The sequence below is a fragment of the Cetorhinus maximus genome, chromosome 26 (assembly GCF_964194155.1).
Source record: "Cetorhinus maximus chromosome 26, sCetMax3.hap1.1, whole genome shotgun sequence".
Classification (NCBI taxonomy): Eukaryota; Metazoa; Chordata; class Chondrichthyes; order Lamniformes; family Cetorhinidae; genus Cetorhinus; species Cetorhinus maximus.
The window spans coordinates 30,030,976-30,046,494 of record NC_135904.1 but is presented as its reverse complement, the minus strand read 5'-3'; the positions used below and the strand labels follow the sequence as shown (position 1 = coordinate 30,046,494).

General features: G+C 43.8%; 1 protein-coding gene across 1 annotated transcript in view; it reads left to right on the top strand.

Annotated features, from left to right (window-relative positions):
• bnc1 (basonuclin zinc finger protein 1) overlaps positions 1-15,519 on the top strand; it is a 97,790-nt gene that overhangs the window by 41,347 nt on the left and 40,924 nt on the right. The window lies entirely within an intron of this gene.

Sequence of the window (15,519 nt, the reverse complement as noted above, 5' to 3'; positions counted from 1 at the left end):
CAGAGGAGACCGAGCAAATAAGGAGAACTATCAAAACCTCTCATAATTTTGAATACAGTAAAGTCCCATCATTCTCCACTTCCTCTTTTGTGAATTCGCTTATCCGTGCAAAGGTATTTGTAAGCTAGATCACCCATTGCAGACCCAAATGTTTGCTCATCCACTGTTTTAAAAGTAAAAACTAGAAGCCAACTTTAGAAAATGCTTGTGGTAAAGTGAGATACCCTGTCCCTTTAAGAGAATGCAAGTGTACTGATCATGTGACAGCACTGTTGAATCACTGTACAGCGTGGGCAACTGGGAACTGTAAATCTAGTTCTGGAGGTTTCTGAGTGAGCACGTATGATCTGGTGCTCTGCCCTATGTCTCATTAAACCATCATGTTTATTCTTACATCAGTCTCTGCCCGTTATTGATTGCAAGCAGCAATTGATGAGGACATAGGAAAGGGGGCAGCTAGAGTTCGGTTGTCCAATGAGCTCATTTACCCAAGACATAAAAGTGGTGATGAGGATAAAGGACAAAAGAAAATTAATTTCAAGACGGGTGAGCAGAGTGTTGGAAAGAGCATCTGCACTTACTTGTAAAATAGGCGACAGTCTGCAATCGGAGCAGAAAGCAGTGCTGCAGTTAAAAATAAAAAAACGCTGCAGAATCGCGATCGCGGGGATCCTACTGAAACTTGAAAAGAACGCAAAACCCAGCAGTGAAAAGCCGACAGCTGCAGAGTTTTTAAAAAACGGTGACTGCTCTTAAAGCAGCAATACATTTAAAAGAGTAAATACATGAAAATTGGCTAAGGACAGAAAATTATAAGAGACCCCAGAGAGAGCGTGAATCTGCAGTAAGCCAAACACCTAAATTCGTCATTACCTGGAAAGCCTATCGGAAGTGTAGTCCCTTTGCAGTTGTTCATGATGCCACAGCTTGGGCATGTCGATCCATCCGACCCCATTTCAAATGACTGGTCTCAGTACGTTGAACGGTTCGCGTTCTTTTCAACTGCTAATGACATCGCGGGGGAGGAGAAGGAGAGGGCAATTCTTTTATCCTCATGCGGGAGCAAAACGTACGGGCTGATCCTCAGCCTCACATCACCCTGCAGCCCAGACTCGAAGACTTTCAACAAGTTAATAAAAATTGTACAGAGCCACCTGAGGCCAAAGCCCTCAGTTACTATGTAACACTTCAAGTTCAATTCAAGTTCAATTGCAGAGAAGACAATAGCTGACTATGTGGCCATTTTAAAGGCATTAATGGAGCATTGAAAATTGGGAACATCCTTTAGTGATATGTTGAGAGACCAGCTGATACGTGGGATTGGGGATGACACCATCCAGAAGCGTTTGCTAGCTGAACCTGGTCTAGACTTCAATAAGGCTCAATAAAGAATTAGCTACCGTGACGGAGTGCTGATAGAAATTCCGAGGCTATAAAAGATACTCAAAATGGCGCCGTCCATCTGGTCGAACGGGACAATCCGGCAAGAAAAGGCACGAGAACTACGGACTCTACTGGAAGGTGGGAAACGCTCTCTAGCTCCAGACCATTGACAAACAATGGTACTGCAATGAAAACCCACAAAATGAATGAGAGAAATACATCCAGGCCTCCAGTGAGCAAACGACAACTCAAACAAGTCAAATGTTTTTTCTGCCACTGCTATGGCCACATAATGTGGCACTGCAGAGAAAGGCTAAAACAACACTATAAAGGCAGAAGGAAAAATCATGAAATATGCCTCATTGAAGAGCAGGAAGAAATAGAATCAGACATCCATTCGTTATATAACCTCAAAGTGGATAGAATTGAGCCAATCCAAGTCGCCATAATGATCAAAGGACAATCCATTAAGATGGAAGTTGATATGGGGATGTCAGTGTCCCTCATTGGAGAGCATACATTTAGATATCTGAGTAAAGGAACCCATCCTTTGAAGTTAGAAGTTTCAGACACGAAGCTGAAGACATATACAGGTGAAGAAATAAGTATGAAAGGGGTATGTCAAGTCAAAGTGCAGTATGAGGAACAGTCTGCATAATTACCCCCATTTGTAATGTAAGCCAGGGGACTGAGTCTCCTTGGAAGGAACTGGCTGGGAGAGATAAATTTTGAGGGCTCGCTAAGATCCGAAAGTTCTCAAAACCAGAAGTGTTGCTGCAAGAAAAAAAATGAGTCCACAAAGACCCAACAGGAGAAACCTGTAGAGTGTTACACGGGGACAGAGTTCAAGCTGAAGTCGGCATCCTTCGAAAGGAAATGGAAAAACTATTAAAGGACTTTCGTGCACTACAAAATTCAATCAGCTCCCAATTTGCACCACTGAAAAGAGATGAAGAAGAAAAGGAAGAGTTAAACCTGTCCCTGGCCGAGTTAAGGAACGAATTAGCTGAGAAAGGTCCACGATATGCGATTCTCCAGGAAACTATTAATGAGAATAGGAAAGAATTGGAAGAGCAGAAGCAGCAACTGTGTAAAAGCCCTGAAGTCTTAAAGCTAAAAGATCCAGAATCCTCAGAAGAGCTGTTGGAAAACAGCTTGAGTTCATTCACGTTCAGCTCGCGCTTGAGTCTAGTCCAGCCAACAGCGAAATTAAAGAGAAGACAGAGATACAGGTCAGTGCTACCAAGAAAAGGACATGCAAAAAGATAAAGAGAAACTATTGACAGTCCTTGGGAAGAAAAACAAAGAATTTTTTTTTCCCTTTCCCTCTTTCTCCTCACACATCATGTAGCTCATCGCCGTATTGCTTTATGCTTGTTGCCGTTTATCTGTTTCAGCTTGGAGGGGAGGGGCAGCAGGAGTGAACGTGACTGCACCTGAAAGATGGTGATATCATCTACTGAGGGACATAGTGGGCAACTGCCCCTGAAAAGAGGTTTCAGACACACCAACCGAGGTTATTGGACTACGACACTCAACTCGTGAAAGAAGGGCCTCCTGAGAGACTTGACCTGTAAATAGTTACTGTGCAAATAGTTAATGTGTTTTAAACTTGTTAGCCATACTTTTAAGTAAAGGGGGAGGGATGTGGTAAAGCAAGGTACCCTGTCCCTTTAAGAGAATGGATGTGTACTGAACATGTGATGACATTGTCGAGTCACTGTACAGCGCGGGTAACTGGGAACTGTAACTTTAATTCTGGCGGTTTCTGAGTGAGCACGTATGATCTGGTGCTCTGCCCTATGTGTCAATAAACCATCACTGTTTATTCTTATATCAGTTGCTCCCCATTATTGATTGCAAGCAGCAAATGATGAGAACATAGGGAGGTGTGCAGTTAGAGTTTGGTTGTCCAATGAACTAATTTACCCAAGACATAAAAATGCTAAGAAAAGAAAAACCACTGAAATGAAGTTTCAAAAAAATGGAAGGTGACCATGATGTATTTTCTGCAGTAGAAAGTGCGCCCTGCGTGTATGTCATCTGCTGTTGTTTGCACATGAGTGTTCCTTGTTGCTGTGCTTTAATTCTTAATCACATTCCACCTCCACTCAACACTTTGAGTGAGACAAATTTTACATTGTTCTTGTTTTATTGTTTTAGTAAACAATTTCTATAGTAAACTTCTCTTGAAACGTATTTAAAACATAGTTTTTATTGCCTTTGATCCTTTATACGTACCTTTTAAGATGGCTGGCTCCTATCAAATGGACTCCCATTGTAAATTATGTTTTTGTTTGCGGTTTCACAGCTTGGGAGGTTTCATGGGGGCATAACCCCTGCAAACACCGGGGCTCTAGTGTACCTCTATTAAATCTGCCCTTAGCCTTCTGAGCTCTAAGGCGAACTCTCCCAACTTCTCCAACCCCTCCGCCGAACTGAAGTCCCTCATCCCTGGTATCGTCTTGCTGAATTCCCTTCTCTAAGCTCTTCACGCCTTTCTGAAAGTGTGGTGCCCAGAATTGCGCAGTGCGCTCCAGCTGAGGCCAGATCAGTGGTTTTTGAGGGCTGTGGTTGCCAACCCTACTGGCTTGTCCTGGAATCTAAAACCTAGTCTGCAGGTCACTGCTGCGAGCAATCGGGGGGAGGGAGGGGGTTGTGGGGGTGGGGGAAAGCATAAAAATCAAAGTTTGCCGTGAATTGCAGGGCCTAGTTGGTTAAATGATTGAGACTGTTTGTTTCCTTTTTAGTGCAGCATTGCACCCCACAACTAAATTAGCTAAACTAATAGCTTCTCTTGAATTTCCATAACATTATTGGGAATAACAGTTCAAACTTTCTAAACCAATTTCTGGCAGTTTGTCTGTATGTGGGAATAATTGGGCATTCGCAGTACATGGCATGATCACTTTTGATTGTTTTACAAAGGAAAGTGATCCTCGCTTAATTCTACACTCATAATTATGCTTGGGGTATTATTTCTGTTGGGGGGAGAGGTTGCTTGGTAAGGAGAGGGACTGCAAAGCTTTGAATATTCTGAATAGTCCATTTCCCTTGGTTCTACTCAGCCTCGGTTATTTTTGCGTATTGATCAAAGCACCCTCTATTTAGCATGAAAACCCATTGATTTGTGGTCTGCATATCCAGCTGCACAACTGAGTATAATTAGCAGAGATTGGCTCATTTTAAAAGCCACGGTGTGACCCAGGAACTGGTTGTGAAACCATGGAAAACAACGCTCTTTTAGTAGAAAAATAACGTGGTAACAATTTCATTGTGCTCCATGACTGACTACAACTGGGGCAGGAATCTGCACGTAATAAGTCTTAAGAAGATAAAAACATAAGAACTTGGTTTGCATGTGTTGTTTGTGGTCTTGTCATTGCCAGCAATGTGTCTGACCATTCCTCCTCACCGGAGTAAATGAGATAAAACAGCACTGCACACTTGGGGTGGGGTGGGGTGGGTAGTGGGTGAGGGGGAAATGATCAGCAGTTGCTAATCTTGCCAAGCAGAGATACCAAGGGGTTACACTTTTGTAATCGCTCAGAACCCTCCCACCGGTAAATCACATCAGAGGGGAATGGTGAAGTGTTTTGCAGCTAGTAAACAGAACAGGCTGAAACCTCAACTGTTCTGGAGCAAGTCAGCAGCTTTGCAGGGAAATAAATAATGGTGCAGAAAATAATAGTCCAGACCCTTGGAAAACAGATGTGTTGTATTGGTTTTGTTTTTATGGCTATGCAGGGCCATCTGGGAAGAAGAACAGTAATTTTCATTTAATGCAAATCGGTGATAGTACAAATTTTACATTTGGTTACAATTTCTAATCCTGTGTGCGTGTTTTTATATTTGTGAGGGGATGTACCTTTTCATGTAACATAAAACCTCACAGCACCGACGTATGCCCTTCAGCCCTTCACACCCATGTTGGCTCTCTGAAAGAGCTAGCCATCATTTCTGGTCAGGCATTCCATCTACGACATTGGACAGGACCCAAGAATGGGTGCTGGGTTTATGATGCAGGATTATTCCGCATCTATTGCTTCCGATGCAGGCAGCAGCCAAAACTTCGTGCTGCCTGATAATTTAAATGATTTTAACGTCCGCCAGCTCTTAAGTGTGCTGTTGAGTACCTGCACGCCCGAGCAGGGATACAACATCGTGACAGGCTCGCCTGAGGTAAAGATATTGCTGGAAGTGCTCATAAAATCGATTTTGAAGCAGGGAACGCTCAATAATGGCATGACACTGTTGTGATATTGTATGCATGCCAATGCAGACAATGACATGTACCTTTAAGAAGCTACGTAGTGATGTCATTATGACATCACTATGTGTACGGCTGGAGAAGAAAAGATACAGCCTCCATGCTAGATGCTCAATATTGCCTGTGATCTCTACCGCAGATGTTTACTACTGTCTGTGACTCTGTATCAGTAAGACTTTATATATACCTAATGAGTTAGGCATATAGTTAAGTAATCAGCCTATGTAAGTGTTAGGACCCAGGCTAGATCAAGGCCTTTGCAGAGCTATATATAGTTGTTGCTAGTAATAAACTTCATGTAATTGTGTTCAACCAGAGACCTCGTCGGTACCAATACCTTGCTTAGCATAGATAGCATAGCGACAGATCCCTTGAGGTCTACATCGAGACCCTCAACATATGTGGTGGCAGCAGACTGTAAGAGACCACGACAGAGAGCAGACTCACAGATTTTATTCAAGAACATAAGAAATAGGAGCAGGTATAGGCCATTCAGCCCCTTAAGCCTGCTCCACCTGTCAGTAAGATAATGGCTGACCTGATGTGGCTTTAGCTTTACTTTCCTGCCTGTCCCCCTAACCCTTGACTGTCTTGCGCCAATCAAAAATCTGTGTAACTCAGCCTTGAATATATTCAGTGACCCAGCCTCCACTGCTATCTGTGGAACAGAATTCCAAACACTTAACATTTTCTGACATTGCACTGGAGCAGCAGTTAGAGAGGAGGGGAAATGTCATCTATCCATTTGAGGTTGTAAGTACAAACTATGCAAAGGCAGTGGGGCCAGATCGCCATGAACGTCTATGCTAGGAGTTGTTGCCAAAACCTGGGTTCAGTGCCACAAAAAGTTTAACCTCAAGTGGTCAAGGTCAATGAACGTATCTTCAGATGCCATATCCCACCAACGGAACCACTAGACTCGCATGGTTCTCTGTTCACCACATGTCGGACACTTACCAACAATCATGACTCATAACTAACCTTCATAGCTTCATCTCACCTTCACATACTCAGCACCGCTGCACGCTTCACACCCACGTCTCACAACTTGTACACACTCAGCCAGCTCTTCAGCCACATCACCCAAACACATTGCTCCACTCCCACTCATACACTTCCCTTTTTCTTGCAGGACAAAGTGGCACATAACCAAAGGTTGTTACCAGAGGTAACAAAGCCCCTATCCAGTGGGGGACAGGCTCAATTGGATGTCCTACCCCCAATGGAGGCTGCCATCATTATAGCCATAGCTGACCTTGTGGTCAGAAGCGGGGCTGGAAGCGTCGAAGATGATAGAATCCTCGCAGTTAACCCTCCTTGGTGCATCCCACCTCCCCCTCATCCCAAAATCTCTCCTGGTTTACAAGCATGGTGTAAGCATGCACCTCTTGCTGTACCCACCCCCCTCCCCCCTCTTTTCCTCATCATTGTGCCATGCTCCTTTTAGACACCCAAGAACAGCAACCTTGGCTAGGCAATGGCAGAAGAGCAGGAAGGCAGTGATGGAGAAGGAACGTACTCGCTTGCTCAAACTCGCAGCCACCAGCTCAGATGCTGACGCTCTGTGTACGTTTGAGGATAGCTTAGAGAGTGGTTTTGCAAGGGGTGATACACCCGGCATGAGAGACCTGCAGCCAGAGCAGCGGATAAGGGAAGTACAGGTACCGTTTACCAGGGTGCAAGATCTGTCTCAAATTCTGCTACAAAGGACTCAGGTGAGGACTTCAATGGAGCAGTGCACAGAAGGTGGCTGCAGAGTATCCTTGAAGTCCAGCAATCTGTCCTCCAACATGCGAAAGCACCAGCCCCCGGAGAGTGCCAGAGGTACTGTGGAGCACGAAACTGCAGTTCTGAGTGGCAGCATTCATCCTTCTCACCGCTGCCACTCCGCCAGTGCCTGCGCTGTTGCTTGTCAGTCAGCCAGCCCAGACTGCTGCTACCTATGTTGAGATGGCGCAGTCCAAACCCTGGTCTTTTAGGGTCAGAGCTACTCAAAGTCACCTTACAAGGCCATCTGCAGTCTCCCTCACTTCACCAGCCATGCTGCAGCCTGGGAGGAGCATCGCAAAGGAGCACCAGGAGAGGATAAGGCACATGGAAACAGGTACTGAGGGAAGGCACAAATGTAATTGGTTGGCATTTGTATTTATAAATTTGGTTTGGAATGTTTATTTTGTTGTGGCATTTATTCTTGTATTGTGACCAAGTGGTGGTCAATAATGGAGCGAAGGTAATGCCTGGGACTGATGGAGAATTGGGGTTGTGTCTACTAATATCGCTGTCAGGTGAGTCAACCGTGCATAGCACAAACTGAAAGGGAATGTTTGCCTTCTCCCATTCTCCTCCTCAGCTAATTGCTGTGTAGCTAGTGTCGAGCTCTGTCCCCATGATAATGAGGCTGTGCAGCAAAAAGCAGAACACCCCAAGTCTTGGCATGTGCCCTGTTGAGTACCACAGGATTCCCCCAGACTGGTCCAGGCACTGGAAGCATTGTTTACACAGCCCAATGATCTGCTCTATCCCATTTAATGTAGCAACACAGCATTCATCATAGCATTCATCCTGTCATTGGGTATAGGTTGCATACCAGAGTCAGGGTCATGTCATCAAACGATAGCCCCTTAGCCACTCTCTGGTTTGTTGTGGTAGCACAAATGCAAATGACACAGACCCAGAATGAAGACTTTGTGGCTGCTGTCAGGATACTAGGCATTGACCTGCATGATGTGCTGCACATGATCACACACCAGCTGGATGTTGAGAGGGTTGAACCCCTTTCATTTGCGGTATGTCTCAGAGTTGACATGTAATGTCTGAAAATGGTGCGTGTGTATGCAGCCAGTGGCACCCTGCACAATTGCGAAACCTGCCATCCAGCTGAAGCTATATGTTTGCTCCACCTGCCACTCTCTGGCAAGAGAGAATGACATGTATTCCGCTCTCTTGGATTACAGACACCCAGACCCAGATTTTCACTCTTGAGGTGGATGCGCAGCGTTGGAAAAATTCCCAGCTTGGTGCGTCCACCTCTGGGGAAACAACCGTGGATGGCTGGAATTTTGTTCTGGGTATGGGGGGACCGGGGTGGAGAGTGCATGCTGGGGTGGGGCCCACTGCATCCAGAAACAGTGTGGCGGCAGCCATAGGGGCAATTTCATGCCAATCCATGACTTTCCCACTCACCCCTATGTTCCCTTGTAGCCCCTGTTGCCAAATTAGTGCCAGCTTATGCCAACCCATGACCCCTCACTCATCCCCATGGCCCCTTACACCCTCCCATGCCAACTCACCCAGTATTCACCATGAAAGATCTCAGGAGCCATGCTGAGATGAAATAAATTAAGGTTTTAAGTATTACAGACTTCACCATATATTAAAATAATACAATCATTGGCAAAAGCCCATTCAATACATTTAAACCCCCTCAGGTACTTAATCCCTTATAAAAACAAACATTTGTATTCATAGCCCCACATTGAAGCCCCCTTGGATAGCCGCAGGGAAGTAACCTCCATGAAGCTGTTGGGTGATAACACCACTGGCAAAATGCTGGTGTCCAGGGAAAATCACCCTTGGCAAGGCCTTTAATTATTGAAATTTGTTTTCCACTTCTTCCCCTTTCATACCATGGGCATCAATCAGCGTCTGGAGCCACCACTGGGAAATTTCCCCAGTGACAGTACTACATCAGGGAGCCATCCTGATGCAGTTGCCCATTATTTTTCTGCCCCTGTGCCTCACAGCACGCCTCACCAGGCCTGGAAAAACCCTGCCCAGTATTCCAGTCGCTACCTAACCGATGGTTTGATTAGGTTTAGTATTTCTTCTGCTTTCCTTCTCTTCTGCCTCTTTATTTTTGGCAGTTTTATCACCTTCACCCAGCAAGAGCTCTGTTTATCTGTGCTCCTTAAACCTCTCTTCCCTTCTATTTCTTTTAAGTTGCATTATATGCTGGTAGAGAAAGATCTTGCATCGATGTACTGCATTTCAAACCAATGAATAATTATTATTGTTATGTAGGTAGGCCATTTGACACATAGCATGTTCCCTAAATAGCAAATAAGACGACCCGTTCTGATGATTTTGGTTAAGATAGGAACATTGGCTCTGAAAGAGACAAGGCCTCAGTTTAACTTATCATTTGATAGACAGTGCCTACCACAGCGCAGCACTCCCTCAGTATTGCATAGATTCACTCTGCATTATGTGCTGAAGTCTCTGGAGTGGAGTTTGAACCCACAACTTTCTTGTTCAGAGGTGAGTGCTGTATTTTTTTTTCAAAGGAGGGTAGATCCTTTTCATTAGACTCTTATTGATATCTCATCAAAGAAGCTACCTATTTAGCAGATGTAGACAGATAGATTACTCATGAAGCAATTTTTCATCAGCAAAATGTTTCAAACCAGGGACATCTGATACAAAACCCAGAACATTTTAGGTCATTTGGTCTAAGATACTAACCTGTCACAGGATATGGCCTGTTTAAGAACATGTGAAATATAAGAACATAAAAAATAGAAGCAGGAGTCGGCCATATGGCCCCTTGAGCCTGAATGGCCACTCAATAAGGTCATGGCTGATTTGATTTTGCCTCAACTCCGCTTTCCCTCATCATCCTTGACTCCATTATAGTTAAAAAAAAATCATCTATCTCAGCCTTGAAGACATTCAACGGCTCAACTGCAACAACTTTCTGAGGTAGAGAATTCCAAGATTCATGACCCTCTGACAGAAGAAGTTCCTCCTCACCTCTGTCCTAAATGGCCGACCCCTTATTCTGAAACTATGTCCCCTAGTTCAAGATTCCCTTCCAAGGGGAAACATTCTTTACCATCCACCCTGTCAAGCCCCTCAGAGTCTTATATGTTTTAATAATATCGCCTCTCATTCTTCTAAACTCCAATGAGTATAGGCCCAACCTACTCAAACTTTCATCATAAGACAATTCCTGCATCACAGGAATCGATCTAGTGAACCTTCTTTAAATTGCCTCCAGTGCAAGTATATCTCCTCCTTAAATAAGGATAGCAAAACTATACACAATACTCTAGGTGTGGTTTCAACAACACCCTGTATAGCTGTGGCAAGATTTCTCTACTTTTATACTCCATCACCTTGCAATAAAAGCTAACACTCCATTTGTCTTCCTAATTACTTGCTGTGCCTATACGGTAACTTTCTGTGATTCATGTACAAGGACACCCAGATCTCGGTCTCCTGCAGCATTCTGCAGCCTCTCTCCATTTAAATAATATTCTGCTTTTTGATTCTTCCTACCAAAGTGGACAGCGTCACATTTTCCCACATTGTACTCCATCTGCCAATTTTACACCCACTTATTTAACTTATCCTATCCCTTTTGCAGATTCTTTGTGTCCTCCTCACGACTTGGTTTCCCACCTATCTCTGTATCATCAGCAAATTTGGCTGCAATACACTTGGCTCCTTTACCCAAGTCACTAATATAGGTTGTAAATAGATGAGGCCTCTGCACTGATCCCTGTAGCCCACTAATTACAGTTTGCTAACCTGAAACTGACCTATTTATCCCAACACTGTTTTCTGTTAGTTAGCCAATTTTCTATCAATGCTAATGAAAGCTTGCATATGACACTTTTATGTGCTTTTTGGAAATGTAAATACACTATATCTACTGGTTCCCCTTTATCCACCCTGTTTGTTATGTCTTCAAAGTAATCTACTAAATTTGGTAAGCATAATTTCCCTCTCTTAATACAATTGTCAACATGGTTTATGATCTCCTAAATGTCCTGATACTACTCCTTTAATAATGGATTCTTGCATTTTCACAGTGACAGATGTTGGGCTACTTGGGCTATAGTTTCCTGCTTTCTTGAATAATCCTTTGCAGTTCTCCAAACTGTTGTTACCTTTCCAGAATCTAGGGAATTTTGAAAGATTAGAACCAATGCATCCACTATCTCGGGAATAACCTCTTTTAAGAGCCTAGCATGCAGGCCAATTAAGTTCCTCGCTTCTTTTGGCCCTTGATTTTCTAATACTATTGGAATGATTTTTGTGTTTTCTACCATGCAGGCAGATAGAAAATATTTCTTCAAAGTTTCTGCCGCTTCCTTGTTTCCTATTATTAGTTCCCCAGTTTCACCCTCTAAGGGGCCAACAATTACTTTAGCTACTCTCTCCCTTTTGATATACTTGTGGAAGCTCTTAATGTTTGTTTATATATTTCTTACTAGTTTACTCCCATATTCTAATTTCTTCCTCTTTTATTTTTTGTCATCCTTAGCTGGTTTCTAAAATTATCCTGACTACTGACCTACCACTAAATTTTGCAGCATTGTTTTCCTTTTCTTTCAATTTGGTACCATCCTTAGCTTCCTTAGTTAGCCACGAATGGTTCATCCTTACCGTAGAGTCCTTCTCTCAGTAGAATATGTTGTTGAGAATTATAAAAATGCTCCTTTAATGCCCACCACTGTTTATCTGCTATCATATCTTTTCATCTATTTTCCCAAATAGCCAACTCAGACTTCATACTTCTGTAATTGCCTTTATTTAAGTTGAAGACACTAGTTTCTTTTCAACAAAATCAAACACTCCAAAATCATTTGTTGTTCAGACCTACCTCCACAGGGTGGTTTTAAGATTGTCATACCAAGCGACTGAAGACATGTGGCTATATGTCATGGCAATTATAGTGTTGTTCATGCCTCCAATTGTATGAAGTCATGACATGTAACTGAGTGCCTAAAAGCACAAAGCATAATTTTATTTAATACTCAGTGTCCTGGCATCATAAACTGTCTATAAACCCAAAATGGAGCTCAACACCAACCATTATGGAAAGCCTGTCCCTTGCCTCTCTGCTACTGTACTTGCAATGGTCTGTATTTTCAGCCTCCACTCTTGCCTTTACTCAGAGTTCCCAAACTGGTGCCAGCTGCTTTTAAGCCTATGTTATGGCCTTGTCCTGTAACTGCTGCGTGGAAATGTTGGAAGGTCCAGCTTGTGGACTTAGAAGTGCTGAGAGCTTGATTACTTGTGACCCTGGAGAGAGAGAGAGAGAGAACCATTTTTATTGTCTCTTTTTGGATGAACCTGGTGCCAGAAGGTGAGTGTTCGTCCAGTTCAGGAGCTGTGAACTAGTTACATGTAAGCACTGATTTTCATGAGTGCTTTGCTGAGGAAGTATTCCCATTGTACAGCAATGAAAGTAAGTCCATAGGGAATTGAACTTCAGCAATTCGAAAGCTATAGAGCAACAATTAGGAGCCATGTTTGGCGATGAAATAAAATCAATGCAGCGTCATTCTTAATTCTAAATAGGCTGCATGTTGTGTTTGACAGCTGATGTACATTATATTAGATTAAAAGCTGGTGCGTATGTCATTACTTATTATTACAAATCAAAATAAGTGGAATTATTAGAGGGGTTTCTGTCTTGTAGTGTTTGCAGTGTGCACTGCTTACTGAAGTGATAATTCTTAAGAATCACATCTGTTCTAAATTTCATCGAGAAGTAACCAGAAAATCTGCAGTTAGCATTAAGCACAGAACTTTACTCAACTTTATTTTCTTGTGAAGGTATAACTTGGTATTTCCGAGATATTGCAGGAATTTATCGGGATATTAGCTTGTGGTTAACTTGACAATTTTGCCTCCAGTATTAACATGTAGGTGTTTGTAAATCTGAGATTTTGCTGGTTTACCAATCTATCTAGCCGGTTTTGGAGCTGGATTATTGTATTTCTAACCTGCTGTCATGTCTATGTGAATAAACATAATTAGGATTTCTCCCTGAAAGCCTAACCTATTCAGTTAAGGTATATTCCACTGCTTTGACTTGTGCACTTTCAGGAAATAAAACAATCAATGGAATGTGGCTGAAAACCAAATGCAGGATAGGGGAGCTAGCAGGTGGCAAGGACCGAAGTGGCTGTATTGTCCGCTTCAGCCCAGTTCCGTTGTCCCACACCAATCTAGGGGTAGCTGGTGGCATAGTGGTCATGTCACTGGCCTAGTAACTCAAAGACCCAGACTAATGCTTTGGGAGATGAGTTCAAAGCCCACCACGGCAGCTGGTGGAATTTAAATCCAATTAATAATTCTGGAATTCGGACTGTGAAACTATCGTCAATTTTTGGAAAAACCCACCTGGTTTTCCCCTTTAGGGAAGGAAATCTGCCATCCTTACCTGGTCTGGCCACATGTGACTCCAGACCCACAGCAATGTGGTTGACTGCCCTCTGAAATGGTCTAGCAAGCAGCTTCAATTCAAGGGCAGTTAGGGATGGGTGACAAACACTGGCCTTGCCAGTGATGCCCACATCCCATGAAAGAATAAATTATTTAACAGAACAGCAGACACTGCTGGGACACAGCCAGCCCCCAATGAGGATTGTCGTGGGAGCCGCATGGTAAGGCAGGTCGGTGCTGGGGTCTTGGAGGGGGGTTGGTGGGGGGGGAGACGTTGCCAGGGCCAAGCTGGCAGGCCGGAGTGAGGGGGGATCAGGTGTTGGGCTGGACAGTGTGGGGAGAGGGGGAAACGGGGAGATGATCAAAGCATGGGGAAGGGGAGGCCATCAATGGAAACAGGAGACTCATAAAGGAGGCAACCCCCTCCACTTCCCACCACATGCCCAGGCAATATTCTTGGCTGAGTTTCCCACCAGTCTCCGGTCTCAGCCCATTGCCCGTGAAATAGCATCAGAAGTGGGAAGTGGCCATTAACAGGCGGCTTAAGGGGCTCAGTTGGCACAAGGATGGGTGGTCAGGCCACCTGATGCCTCTCCCGCCACTTATAAAATTGTGACGAGGCCAGGGGCGAGCAGGTAGGCACCAGGAAAGGCACCCATGGCACTTTGGGGGCTCCCCTCCCGACAAACCCGCCTGCAGGGGAGCATAAAATTCTGCCCGCCGTACCTGTTCATATAGCTGCAGTGAAACGTCCACCCTCGGAGATCCCAGAACATAGGTGTGTAACACACATTTGAATCAAATGTGCTTATCCCTTATAACCGGTTTGCGTTTGGCCTCCTTATACTTCACTGAACAGAAGAACGTTTAGAGGAAAAGAACAGCTGAAAAGCAGCTCCATTATCCTTTTTCAATTCCCTGCCTGCAGACAGGAATTTGGCAATTATTTGCCAAGCCACAGCAAAGTGCCGTGATTTTTTTAATTGCGGGTAGGGCAAGGAGGCAGGTCTCAAGACTGCCTCAGCCAGAACGGGGATCGAACCCCATGATGTGATGTTAATCTGATCCATGTGTTAGCTGCCTAGCCAACTGAGCTAACCAGCCTCCTCATTTTCCTACAAGGGACAAATGTTAAATCAATACAAAAGTTAACAACATTAAAAATGTTAATTTATAGACTATTCCAAACAACTGTAAAGTCATTACACAAGCTAGGGTTCTATTCCCTGGAACTTAGAAGGTTAAGGGGTAATTTGATCAGAGTTTTTAAGATATTAAGGGGAACAGAAAAGCTAGATAGAAAGAAACTTCCCTCTGGTGAGTCTAGAACTCTGGGGCATAGTCTAAAAAATCTAAAAATTAGAGCCAGTCATTTCAGGAGCAAAGTGAGGATTCGCTTCTACACACAAGCAATGGTAGGAGTTTGGAACACCCTTCCACAATTGATTCTAGGTCGGTCAGAAATCGAAGATTGATAGATTTTGGCTATGCAAAGGTATTAAGGGACCTGAGGGCAAAGGTGGGTATGTGGAGTTAGGTCACAGATCGGCCAATGTCTCATTGAATGGCAGAGCAGATTCGAGGGTCCAACTGTTCTACTCATGTTTCTGTATTCCTATTTACACACTTTTTTTCTTGTTTGAAACTGCTTCCAATGTCAGCCTCTATGCCAGAAAACAAAATAGTGT